The sequence below is a fragment of the Talpa occidentalis genome, unplaced genomic scaffold (genome assembly GCF_014898055.3).
Source record: "Talpa occidentalis isolate TD23 unplaced genomic scaffold, MPIMG_talOcc4v2.1 talOcc4.12, whole genome shotgun sequence".
Taxonomy (NCBI): Eukaryota; Metazoa; Chordata; class Mammalia; order Eulipotyphla; family Talpidae; genus Talpa; species Talpa occidentalis.
This window is the reverse complement of record NW_023601212.1, coordinates 59,278,723-59,292,793: the sequence shown is the minus strand read 5'-3', so window position 1 is coordinate 59,292,793 and position 14,071 is coordinate 59,278,723. Positions and strand designations below refer to the sequence as shown.

The following is a 14,071-nucleotide window of genomic DNA, read 5'->3' as shown; positions in this document are numbered from 1 at the left end:
CAGAGACAGAGCAGGGAACAGAACAGGCAGACCAACCGAAATACACTGCTGAGAGGAGCAGCGGGTACCACGGGAGAGGTCTGCTGTGCTATGTGGTTTCTCTCTGGCCTGCTGAGTATCGAAATTGTGCTATAGAGGCTGTGGATTGCTCTATAGTGCGGTGCTCAACCCCTTGCGCCACCAGGGAGGCTCAGATTTATGTTTTAGAAAGGTTTATTCTAGCTACTGTGTGGAGAATGGATTAAAAGGGGAAAAATTAGTTATTGGTGACAGACCAGTTTAGGTAAAGTTGCAGTAATCCAGGTGAGAGAAGAGTCCAGGACATTTTGTTATCACCCGGAGAAATAAGGACAGAGTCCAGAGATAGCCAAGAGATACAATCAACAGATCTAGTGATTAAATGTGATCATCAATATAGCAAAATAGTGTCAGTGAAGATATTCAAGGTTCTTACTCAGGAAACTTTGTAGAAATTACACTGTGAACAGGAACATACAAACCAGGGAAATAAAATTATTGATAGTAGCAGGAAAATGGTTGACTGTATAGATAATGGAGTGTAATTAGTATAAAAGAAAGTAAAGACAAATGAGGACTGAGATATTCCAAGAAAAGGGAATAGGAAAGAGGTACAAAGAATTGTTGAACTCTATGAAGGAGGATGATAAAAGACTTGTTGGGGCCTCCCCGGTGGCGCAGCGGTTGAGCGCTGGGTTGCTAAGCTGCCCGCGGCCACTGCGGTGCCGGTTCGATCCCCGGCTGCTCCCCGGCCACCAGAGGAGGGTCCCACATGGCGCGCAGACCTCTCTGCCGCCCGCTGCTCCCCTCAGCAGTGTACTTCGGTCCTTCTGCCTGCTCTGCTCCCCGCTCTGGCTCTGGTGAATTCTCTCACCCTCCCGCGCTTCTGACTGTACCCAGTGCATGTATAAACCAAACAAACAAACAAACAAATAAATAAATAAAATAAGACATGCCTCTAGAAAATTTAAAAAAAAAAAAAAAGACTTGTTGGTGCTTATCCAAGAAGTATCTTTTCTCCAAACACTTATATTTCAATGACAGCTTAGTGACATTCGAAATAATACTTTGCTCAATTTTTTCAGTTGTTGACTAGAGTTAATTAGTGGCAGCAAAACCTTACCAATGTTATTTTACCATCCACGGCCAGATTTTATGATTTGCTTCTTTGCCTCCTAATAGTGCCACCATCATTAATTACCATGTTACTCTATGAAGAGATTTGAAATATATTGAAGGAATATGCAAAGATGCACAGAGGCAATAGAGCAAGGGAAATACATGTGGGGCCCTCTTGGTTAAAAATGAACTCCTGCCCTGGCACCTTCCTCTCACACCTCTAATATACCATTCTGGAAAGTTAGCCAACAAGATGTTTCCATGGTAACTACGGAAAATTCTAAGCTCTGCTCCAGCTCAGTTACCTATATGCTGTGATGGGCAATTATCCAGAGTGGATTAATACAATCTGATCTTGCCTCTCACAAATCATGTTTTTAATGGGATAGTGGTAAATTCATTTATCTTAAAATGTAATATTTTCTCTCTAAGACCTCCATATTTGTAAACGTGGATTTGAATTTAACTGAAAATAACTTTTCACACTAGAACAAAACTATAAAGAACATTTGTATTAAAAGCAATTTACCTCTAGTTTCTTCATACTGTTTGCTATTTATTTCTGGCCATTGTTGCCATGTATAAACAAGAATGTAATCTCCCAATAGAGACTTTCTTTGAATTAGCAATGAGGCCACACAGAGGCTTTTGTCAGCTCCATGCATCTAAAAATGTATGGCCTCATGTACACCATGGAAAGAGCTCATTTTTATTGGAACTGCATCTCGTGTTCCTTTCCTATGAAGGAACTCTGTATATTAAGAACCACAATTCAGAATACTTGGTTTAAAATGTTGTAATCTTCTGCTGGGGAAATGGATTATGTTATAAGATACAGAAATGATATAATTAATAAATTAGTAATGAGGTAGTTTCTATATCAAAATATTCCCCTCTTTTTTCCTTTGAGGCTTCTATTAACTTTCATGATCCTCAGAGCACCTCAGATTTGAGGCATTATTGTGTTTTATTCCAGACAGGATTAATACAATTTGATCTTGCGTCACACAAATAATGTGTTGTGGGAATTAGCAGGGAACATTAAATGTTGGACGTGCTCTGAAATAGTTGGTAACAGGTGGAGAGACAGGCCATTGCTGCAGATACACAGGCATCAGTACCCTCCATATTTGGAAAATGCAGCTTTTTTTTCTTACTGTTCCTAATCAGCTGGAATGCATTTGTCTCCTTTTTCCATTTATACCATTATACCTCCTCCTGCCAGTCATTTTCTTTCAGTTTATTAAGGAGAATGCCATATTGACATTTTAAAATTAACCTGATGGGTGAACATGGGTATTGTGCTATGAACTAATATATATGAATCTTTAAAATCTCCCCCTCCCAAAAAAAACAAAGATAAATCACAAAAAAAATTATTTTCTTTTAGTTTTTTAATTACAAAAAATTATTTTATATTCAGTCCTTTTTTTAGAAAAATAATGAATCATAAAAATAAAGCAACATGCCTTTCATGTGCATTCCAAAATTGGGATAATGTTGTCAGACAACTATCCACAGATTCTATTCCACAAATAGAATTAACAGCAAAAAGAAAACTTCAGAATTGCCTTTTCAACTAGTATTTCCTCTTTCAAACTTTATTCTTCTTTTCCTTGCAAATATTCTCTCCCATTAATGATGTAAAGACTTAGTAAGACTATTTATGCTCTTAAGGGGGAATTTCATATTTCATATACTTTTCTGCAGTGTTTTGCCAATTGCCTTTTATCCAGTCATTATGATTTATGTTTATCTGTATTGAACAATGAAGTTAAAATTCATCTTCACTATTTGAAAACATTGGTAATGAATAATTTTCCCACAACTGTTTTTTTTTTTTTTAAGATTTATTTATTTATTTATAGAAGTACTGGGTACAGTCAGAAGCAAGGGAGGGTGAGAGAATTCACCAGAGCCAGAGAGGGGAACAGAACAGGCAAACTGACAAAATACACTGCTGAGGGGAGCAGCGGGTGCGGCAGGGGAGGTCTGTGAGCCATGTGGGACCCTCGCTGGTGGCCAGGGATCGAACTGGTGCTGCAGAGGCTATGGGCAGCTTCGCAGCCCAGCGCTCAACTGCTGCACCACCAGGGGAAGCCCCCCAACAACAGTTTATAATTATATCCACATTTCTTAGATATTTTCTTTCTTTCTTTACTATTTAAATTGTATAACATGATTATACTTAATGCGTGTGTCATAGTTTGTGTTTAGGGATAGATATGATTTGGGCAAAAAAATAGATATGCTCTTCCTTTGTACTCTTGTTACTGTTCACTGGAAATACTTTAATTTCTTTTTTGTTTTTTTTAGGTAGCAATAGAAATCAATTTAAATATATTAGGTGTTTAGAATAGGTTAGGTTTTGAAAGCTAGATTATTGGATTCTGGGGGGTTAGTATTCCAAACACTTTTACCACAGCTGTTTCATATGTCAGTTCCTCTATTCCAGGGAATATGAAATATAATTCTATTTATTTAGTTATTCATGGTCTTCTGTCTTCAGCTCATAGAAAGCTTTAGCATTTAATGGCAAATAACTGAATCTAATCAATATTATAGAGAACATATTTTACTATTATGTTTTTTTCCTCCTTCTCGGCACTTCCACCCATGAAAAAATTTCTTTTGAAATAGTAGAAACAACATGTAAATGGAAATAGCAACCCAGAAAAGATAGTGAAAAACTTAAGTGTTATTCACATATCTCCAACTATTGTTTGTCAAGTTTCCTGAAGCTTCACTTAAAAACAGACAAACTGCTGAGGGGAAAATTACATTCCCTGCTCTACTTGATAGTTGTGACTAAATGGGCCATCCTTTCTAGTCAATTCTTTTGATATGGCAAAAGAAACTTTCATTAAAGTGGAAATACATCCTATTGAATGGGTGAAGATATTTGCATATCATACATCTGATAAGAGATTAATATCCAAAATATATAAAGACTTCCTAAAACTCAACAACAAAAATAACAGATTTAAAAACGGGCAGAGGATCTGAATAAATACTTCTCCAAAAAGACATACAGATGGCCAACATGAAAAGATGTTCATCATCTCTTATTATTAGGGAAATGCAAATCAAAACAACAACAAGATATCACCTCACATCTGTGAGAATGGCCATTATCATAAAGACAATAAACACCAAGTGTTGGACAGGATGTGAAGAGAAGGAAACCCTGTACCCTGTTGGTGGGAATGTAAATTGGTGCAGCCATTATGGAAATCAGTATGGAGATTCCTCAAAAAATTAAAATGGAAATTCCATATGAACCATTTATCCCACATCTGGGTTTATCAGAAGGATACAAAAACACTAATTTAAAGAAATCTATGTATTCCCTGTTCATTGCAGCATTATATACAATAATAAAAGCAAGAAACAATCTAAATGCCTATCAACATGTTTGGAAAAAGAAAATGGTATATATATATATATATATAGATATATATACCATTTTCTTTATATACACACACACACACACACACACACACACACAATGGAATACTACTCAGCTATGAAAAAAGATGGAATCCTGCCATTTGCAAAAGCATGGATAGACCTAGAGGGTATTATGCTTAGTGAAATAAATCAGAGAGGGTAAAACAAACACTGTTATTTAATTCATATGTGACATATAGATTAAACAAAACAAAACAAATTAAATAAATGAAGAAAAACCTTTAGACAATAAGTCCAAATTAGTGGTTAGCAAAAGACAAGGAAGAAGGGGTGTGGGTCAATTGTATAGTGAAGGATAGACTGGACTTTTATTAGAAAACTTAATGTAATATATACAGATGTTGACTTACGATGATTCACGCCTGAAAATAATGTTATAATGCAATGTTACTTCAATAATTTTTTTTAAATTCTTCTGGCTTGGTGACTTTCAAATGATATTACCAGGGGGAGGGAGCTATTTTCATGTCTAACCTTTTCCATGAATATAAGTAACACTTCCCACCCAAATCATTATAATATGTAATTCGTATGTCCTCTTTCAAATATTTGTGTATTTGTTTGTTTATTTTAATGTAAGTGTACTTGGTGTATAAATAACAAACTGTAAAACAGTATTCGTTATGTACTGGAGGCAAGAGGAAGCTTCAGATATTCAATTTGGCACCAGTTCAACATTTTTATCAGTGTGTTCTATGCAGTGTTCATTCATTCTTTTTGCAGGCACTGTATTATCCTCTGTTATCTCTTGCCCTTAGGATCTAGCTTGCACTACATTCAGATATTTCTCACTAAGTGGGTTTCCTAAATAGCAGTGCTTTTTTGTTCTGGGTCTCTTGTGTGTCCTGTTTCATCTCTATATTAGTTGTTACGGGTATCCTAACAAAAGATTGCAGTTTATGTGGCTATATCGCAGAGATTTATTTTCTCAAAGTTTTGGAGTATGAAAGTTCAGATCAGGTGTCAGCAGGTTTGGTTTCTTCTGAACCTTTTGCTGATGGTCAACTTCTCATTGTGTCCTCCCATGGTCATCACACGATCTGTCTGTGTCTTATCTACTCGTCCTTCAGTGACCTCAGCCATATTGGATATGACCCACCCTAATGACTCCATTTTAAATTATCTCTGTAAAGGCCTTGTCAACAGATACAGTTTTATTCCAAGGTACTAGCATTGGGTTCCAATATGTGAATTTTGGGAGCACACAATTTAACCCATAAAAGACAAAATTACAATTTCTCCCCAGTTTCTCTGAAAACATTCTCTCAACATGAATCTGAGTAGGTAACCCTGAGCTGTATCTCCAACATCTAATACATGACAGTTTTTCCATATTTATCAGAATTCTCAAATTCTCCCATTTTCTCCTAAACTTTCAGATTATCTAAAAGATCCTATTTTTTCCTTGCAACCCTAATTCCATCAATCCACTGATTGGAAGGACTTTGCTCTGGCATGCACGTTACCTTGTTAAATGCTTTATTTTTACCTTATACATGCTATTCTAGGATGGTCTTATTGCATGAACTTTCTTAGAGTCCTACCTTTATATTATATTATATCTTATGCAAACTACAACCTCCTTAGTTTCCCTCTTTTCCTAAAAGAGGAACAGTGAAGTTGTTTAAGTAAATGAGTTATTTCTTAGCAGGAAGTTCTAGTGATAGAAGAAACTCTGTATTCTATTACAATAGAACAAGTGTTTTATATATTTATTTATTTTTTTAATTTAAATTTTATTTTTATACTCCCCATACAATTACAACTCCCTTATTTTGACCCAAAGCCCTCCTTTCCCCAACCCCCAACCCCCATAGAGTGTCTCTGCTTCATAGTTGTTTGTTGATTTTGATATTTTCTTTTTTATAGTTATTCTTTTTCCTGGCCCCTTATTTAAGTTTTCTAGATTCCTGCTATGAGTGAGACCATCCGGTATTTTTCTTTTTCTCTCTGGCTTATTTTGCTGCGCATGATCCCTTCCAGCGCCATCAATGTTGCTGAAAATTGCATGTGTTTATCTTTTTTGAATGCTGAGTAATATTCCATGGTGTATATGTACCACATCTTCTTGATCCAGTCATCTATTTTTGGGCATTTGGGTAGTTTCCAAAGCTTAGCTATTGTCAACAGTGCTGCTATAAACATAGGGGTGCAGGTGCTCTTTGGATTGATGTTTCTGTGTCCTTTGGGTAAATACCTAGGAGTGGAATTGCTGGATCATATGGAAGCTCTATGTTTAGTAGGTCCAGAAATCTCCACACAGCTCTCCAAAGTGGTTGGACCAGTTTGCACTCCCACCAACAGTGCAGGAGAGTTCCTTTTTCTCCACAACCTCGCCAACATTTGTTGTTGCTAGTTTTTTTAATATGTGCCATTCTCACTGGTGTGAGATGGTATCTCATGGTAGTTTTGATTTGCATTTCCCTGATTACAAGTGATGTTGAACATTTTTTCATATGCCTGTTGGCCATTTGCATTTCCTCTTTAGAGAAGTTTCTTTTTAGCTCTTCTGCCCATTTTTTGACTGGATTATTTTCTTTGTTGTTGCTGAGTCTCATCAGCTCTTCGTAGATTTTTGTGATCAGTCCTTTATCATTAGTGTTGTGTGTAAAAATGTTCTCCCAGTCGGTGGGGTTTCTCTTTGTTTTTGTTATTGTCTCTTTTGCTGTGCAGAAGCTCTTTAATTTGATGTAGTCCCAGCTGTTTATCTTTGCCTTCAGGATCACTGCTTTGGGTGATGTGTCTGTAAAGATGTCTTTGATGTGCATATCACGTAGTGTTTTGCCTATATTTCCTTCTATGTACTTTATGGTTTCAGGTCTTATGTCTAGTTCTTTAATCCATTTTGAGTTGGTTTTTGTGCTTGGTGTTAGGTAGTAGTCAAGCTTCATTCTTTTGCATGTAGTGACCCAGTTTTCCCAGCACCATTTATTGAACAGAATTTCTTTGCGCCAATGCATATTCTTTGCTCCTTTGTCAAAGATTAGTTGACCATAAATCTGTGGTTTTATTTCTGGATTTTCTGTTCAATTTCATTGGTCTGTGTGTCTGTTCTTGTTCCAATACCATGCAGTTTTGATGATTATGGCTTTGTAGTGTAGTTTGAAGTCTGGGAGTGTGATGCCTCCATTTCCTTTTTTTTTTTTTCAGGAGAGCTTTGGCTATTTGTGGTTTTTGGTGATTCCATATGAATTTCATCAGTAATTGTTCTATTTCTTTGAAGAATGTCATTGAAATTTTTATTGGAATAGCATTGAATCTGTATATTGCTTTTGGTAGGATGGCCATTTTAATAATGTTTATTCTTCCAATCCATGAGCAGATGATGTCTTTCCATTTCCTTGTATCTTCTTCTATTTCTTTTAACAGTGTTTTATAGTTTTCTTTGTATAGGTCCTTTACCTCTTTTGTTAGATTTATTCCCAAGTATTTGATTTTTTTTTTGTTTCGATAATAAAAGGGATGGCTTTTTTGATTTCTTCTCCTTCAGATTTATTGTTTGTGTATAGGAAGGCTACTGACTTTTGCATATTGATTTTGTATCCTGCCACTTTACTGAACTGATTGATGAGTTGAATTAGTTTTTCTGTGGAGTTTTTGGGGTTCTCTATGTATATTATCATATCATCTGCAAATAGTGATAGGTTGACTTCTTCTTTTCCTATTTGGATACCTTGTATGTCTTTCTCTTGTCTTATTGCTCTGGCTAGGACTTCCAGTATTATATTGAAAAGCAGTGGTGAGAGTGGACCTCCTTATCTTAGAGCAAGTGTTTTAAACAACAAAATAATTTGAATACTATATAGGACATTGGACTTAGTTTATTTTCTCAAATCATTTACATAAAGCCTTTTTGTTCTAAGATACTTCACCAGATTTTAGAATGGCCATTGTTTAAAAAGTCAAACATGGACATTGCCCCAGAAGTGAAAATTATCTGACACAGTAGACTCTTTTTTTAGAGCCTTCAGAATTCATATTTTTAGGCCCTGACATTGTTTGTCTGCATGCTCATAGCTGCCTCATACTAACTGGTCTCTCTGACTTTAGTTTTTATCTTCTCTAGTTTCCTTTACATTCTACCATAAAGTTGTCTGCCTGGAAAACCAATCTTACCTCTTCTCACCTCAGAGGAAATATTACGGAGCAGCCCCGATATAAAACGGGTTGCCTGGCTGTGGGTCCTCACCTGCGCGCTTAAAAGGGACTTATTAATACTCCACTCTAGGCACACGCAAAAGATTAATAAAAGGGTTATTTACAAGGGAAAGGGAATTGAGGAAATGTACAACTCAGGGAGAAAATAGGGAAATAAAGTGTAATGTGTCCTACCTGATCCGCCAACCTGGAAACCCAAAGGCACTCTCAGAGCTGGCCTGGCTCTGCGAGCTGGCGGAGAGCCAAAAAGGGAATCCCCCGTGTCTGGTTTTATACCAAACCTGGCTGCTTAACCCCATCCTCAGGTTCCAGCAAACTTCCCTTTGGTGGCGATGGGATTTGTAGTTCCCAGTGTCTTTTGGCTTTGGTCTGGAGTGGGGGTGGAGTCCACAAAGCCTGTATGGAATTAGCTTTAGGACATCCTTTTCCCCCTAACAGAAACTGCAGGCTCCTTGTAACCTGCAGAATCAACCCCACACTCCCCAGCTGGCACCTTTCCCCCCTTTTTACACCAATATATCAATACCATGCTCCTCTCTGGCTCATCCTATCTTGTCACTCCTGCCTGTGCAGAATGCCTACCATAGCTTGAGGCTTTGGAAGCAGACAAGTCAGATTTGAATTCTGGCACCAGTTCTTAGTGACTGGGTAATGCTGAGAAAGCAACTTAATCTTGAGTGTGAATGTACTAATCATGAAATGAGGCTAATACCTACTACACAAGGATGTTTTAAGAAGTAATAATAATGCGAAGCATATGTGAGCAGCATTGGCTAAAGTATTTGTCATTGTTGCAGCTGTGGAGTCAGGCAAACCCCTCATCACCCTTCTAGAACTTAGTCAGAAATTACCACCTCTGGGAACCTAGATTGTTACTTATTCTGACTCTAGCAGTGAACTACTAGAGCACCACCCTTGGAGTTAAAAATGTGGTTTTCTGACGTTGTGTTGTTAGACGTCAAGTCTTGGCTTCTCTATCACCTATGTCATTTCTGGCAAGTTCCTTATACTCTACCTCAGTTATCTCCTCTGTAAAATGAGAATAATACTATCTTTATAATAAAAATACCATGAGGATTAACACAATGCCATGCATGGTTAGTGTACAAGAAATGTTAACCATTTTTACTACATTCTTTTTGATTCAGTGTCTCAGTATGAGTTCCTCAGGGTTTTACTACTAACTTGTTCTTCTCTAGATGACTTGTACCTAATCCAGCACCTGGCAGAGTAGCTAGACCAAAGAAATCACTCATTAAATATTTATTCAATTAACAGTTTCTGTTCATTTTAGAGGAAAAATATTAGACTATTTAAGTCCTTCCTGAAATACAGAAACATCCCCATGTATTATGCTGAATTATAGTCTAGGTTTCTTTCTACAGAAAAGTAAAATAACTGATTTTCTTGGTCTGGATTCTGCTTTTAAAAAGTGTGTCTGTTACTATGTAAACTATAAGGATCATGAAATATAAATTTGTGAATGTCCCACTTTTGTAAATCTTTATGACTCAAATGAGAGATCAGCTTTCTTCCTTTGCTGTAGTAACCAGATATTCTTTCTTTATTAGATTTTTTTAATTATTATTCCGTGACTTTTAGAATATTGAAAGTTTTTTCAAGTTTTATTTGTGTGAACTTATAAGTTATCTATGGTAAACAAAACTGCATTGAGGGTGCAGGGCTGAGATGTATACATCACAGTCTTTTAAAATAGGGTAGAATGTCAAATTTAATAGAGTTTTTTTTTAAAGATTTATTTATTTATGCATACAAGAGCTGGGTTACAGGGCAGAGATGCAGGGGGTGAGAGAATTCACCAGAGACAGAGTGGGGAACAGAACAGGTAGACTGACTGAAATATACTGCTGAGGGGAGCAGCAAGTGAGTCAGGAGAGGTCTGCTGCGCCCTGTGGGTTGCTCCCTGGCTGATTGGGGATCGCACTCATGCTGCAGAGGATTCAGATTGCTTCATAGTGTGGTGCTTAACCCCTTGCACCACTAGGGAGGCCCAATTAATAGAGTTTATGATCAAAAGGACTGCTAACATACATCCTAAATGACAAACTACTCTGTTCCTTCTGTATATATGAAGTTATGATCATATTTTATATTTTTGTATGAAAATCTCTTTATTTTTTTTTTTTTTTTTTTAAAATTACACAATCAATTTATTTTTTTTTTTTTTCCCTTCTGTGATACACATTTATTTTATTTTTTTTTTTTTTTTTTTATAAATTTTATTGTTATATTCCCCATACAATTGCCGCCCCCATTCTGACCCCAATCCCTCCCCTCCCGCCCCGCCCCCCTAAAAGTGTCTCTGGTTCATAGTTTTTTGTTGATTTTGATTTTCACTTTCTTATAGTTTTTCATTTTCCTGGTCCATTATTTAAGTTTTCTAGATTCCTGCTATGAGTGAGACCATCCGGTATTTTTCTTTTTCTTTTTGGCTTATTTCGCTGAGCATGATCCCTTCCAGCGCCATCCATGTTGCAGCAAATTGCATGTGTTAATCTTTTTTGAATGCTGAGTAATATTCCATGGTATATATGTACCACATCTTCTTGATCCAGTCATCTATTTTTGGGCATTTGGGTTGTTTCCAAAGCTTAGCTATTGTAAACAGTGCTGCTATAAACATAGGGGTGCAGGTGTTCTTTGGAATTGATGTTTCTGTGTCCTTTGGGTAAATACCTAGGAGTGGAATTGCTGGGTCATATGGAAGCTCTATGTTTAGTAGGTCCAGAAATCTCCACACAGCTTTCCACAGTGGTTGGACCAGTTTGCACTCCCACCAACAGTGCAGAAGAGTTCCTTTTTCTCCACACCCTCGCCAACATTTGTTGTTGCTAGTTTTTTTAATATGTGCCATTCTCACTGGTGTAAGATGGTATCTCATGGTAGTTTTGATTTGCATTTCCCTGATGACAAGTGATGTTGAACATTTTTTCATATGCCTGTTGGCCATTTGCATTTCCTCTTCAGAGAAGTTTCTTTTAAGCTCTTCTGCCCATTTTTTGACTGGATTATTTCGTTTGTTTTTGTTGAATCTCATCAGCTCTTTGTAGATTTTTGTGATCAGTCCTTTATCATTAGTGTTGGGTGCAAAAATGTTCTCCCAGTTGGTGGGGTTTCTCTTTGTTTTTGTTATTGTCTCTTTTGCTGTGCAAAAGCTCTTTAATTTGATATAGTCCCAGCTGTTTATCTTTGCCTTCACTATCACTGCTTTGGGTGATGTGTCTGTAAAGATGTCTTTGATGTGCAAATCACGTAGTGTTTCGCCTATATTTCCTTCTATATATTTTATGGTTTCAGGTCTTATGTCTAGTTCTTTAATCCATTTTGAGTTGATTTTTGTGTATGGTGTGAGGTGGTGGTCAAGCTTCATTCTTTTGCATGTAGCGACCCAGTTTTCCCAGCACCATTTATTGAACAAACTTTCTTTGCTCCAATGCATAGTCTTTGCTCCTTTGTCAAAGATTAGTTGACCATAAATCTGTGGGTTTATTTCTGGATTTTCTATTCGATTCCATTGGTCTGTATGTCTGTTCTTGTTCCAATACCATGCAGTTTTGATGATTATGGCTTTGTAGTATAATTTGAAGTCTGGGAGTCTGATGCCTCCATTCCCTTCTTTTTTTTTCAGGAGAGCTTTGGCTATTCGGGGTTTTTTGTGATTCCATATGAATTTCATCAATAATTTTTCTATTTCTTTGAAGAATGACATTGAAATTTTGATTGGAATAGCATTGAATCTGTATATTGCTTTTGGAAGGATGGCCATTTTAATTTTATTCTTCCAATCCATGAGCAGGGGATGTCTCTCCATTTCTTTGTGTCTTCTTCTATTTCTTTTAACAGTGTTTTATAGTTTTCTTTGTATAGGTCCTTTACCTCTTTTGTTAGATTTATTCCCAAATATTTGATTTTTTTGTTTCAATAACAAAAGGGATGGTCTTTTCGATTTCTTCTTCTTCAGATTTATTGTTTGTGTATAGGAAGGCTACTGACTTTTGCGTGTTGATTTTGTATCCTGCCACTTTACTGAACTGATTGATGAGTTGAATTAGCTTTTCTGTGGAGTTTTTGGGGTTCTCTATGTATAATATCATATCGTCTGCAAATAGTGATAGTTTGACTTCTTCTTTTCCTATTTGGATTCCTTGGATGTCTTTCTCTTGTCTTATTGCCCTGGCTAGGACTTCCAGTATTATATTGAAAAGCAATGGTGAGAGTGGACATCCTTGTCTTGTTCCAGATCTTAATGGAATTGCTTTCAGCTTTTCACCATTGAGAATGATACTGGCTGTTGGCTTGTCATAGATGGCCTTTATGATGTTGAGGTATGTTCCTTGTATCCCAAGAACTTCAAGGGCTTTTATCATGAATGGGTGTTGCACTTTGTCGAAAGCTTTCTCAGCATCTATTGATATTATCATATGGTTTTTATATTTCTTTTTGTTGATGTGTTGGATAACGTTGATTGATTTTCGGATGTTAAACCATCCTTGTGCCCTGGAATGAATCCAACTTGGTCGTGGTGAATTATCTTATGGATACATTGTTGGATTCTGATAGCTAAAATTTTATTGAGGATTTTTGCATCAGTGTTCATTAGGGAGATTGGCCTGTAGTTTTCCTTTTTTGTGTTGTCCTTGTTCGGTTTTGGTATTAGTGTAATGTTGGCTTCATAGAACGTGTTTGGTATTGTCCCTTCCTTCTCAATTTTTGGAAGAGTTTGTGAAGGATAGGCACTAATTCGTCTCTGAATGTTTGGTAGAATTCATTTGTAAATCCATCAGGTCCTGGGCTTTTGTTTTTGGGGAGGTTTTTGATTACCATTTCAATTTCGCTAATTGTAATTGGTCTGTTTAGGTGTTCTATTTCTTCTTTATCTAGCTTTGGGTGATTGTAGAGTTGTAGGAATTTGTCCATCTCCTCTAGATTGTTAAACTTGTTTCCATATAACTGTTCATAGTAGTTACTGATTATTCTTTTGATTTCTGCTGTGTCCGTTGTGATTTCTCCTCTTTCATTGATGATCCTGTTTATTTGTGCTTTCTCCCTTTTTTCCTTTGTGAGCCTGGCTAGGGGTTTGTCTATTTTATTGATTTTTTCAAAGAACCAGCTCTTGGTTTCATTGATCTTTTGGATTGTTTTTTTAGTTTCAATTTCATTTATTTCTGCTTTGGTTTTTATTATTTCTTTTCTTCTACTGGTTTTGGGGTTTTCTTGTTCTTTTTCTAGATCTTTGAGCTTCGAGATTAGGTTGTTTCTTTGCGTTCTTTCTTGTTTCTTGATG

The 14,071-nt window shown here is 36.6% G+C and overlaps 1 protein-coding gene across 4 annotated transcripts in view; it reads left to right on the top strand.

The window, feature by feature from the left end:
- The window catches only part of RABGAP1L (RAB GTPase activating protein 1 like), a 572,843-nt gene that overhangs the window by 443,340 nt on the left and 115,432 nt on the right, over window positions 1-14,071 (top strand). The window lies entirely within an intron of this gene.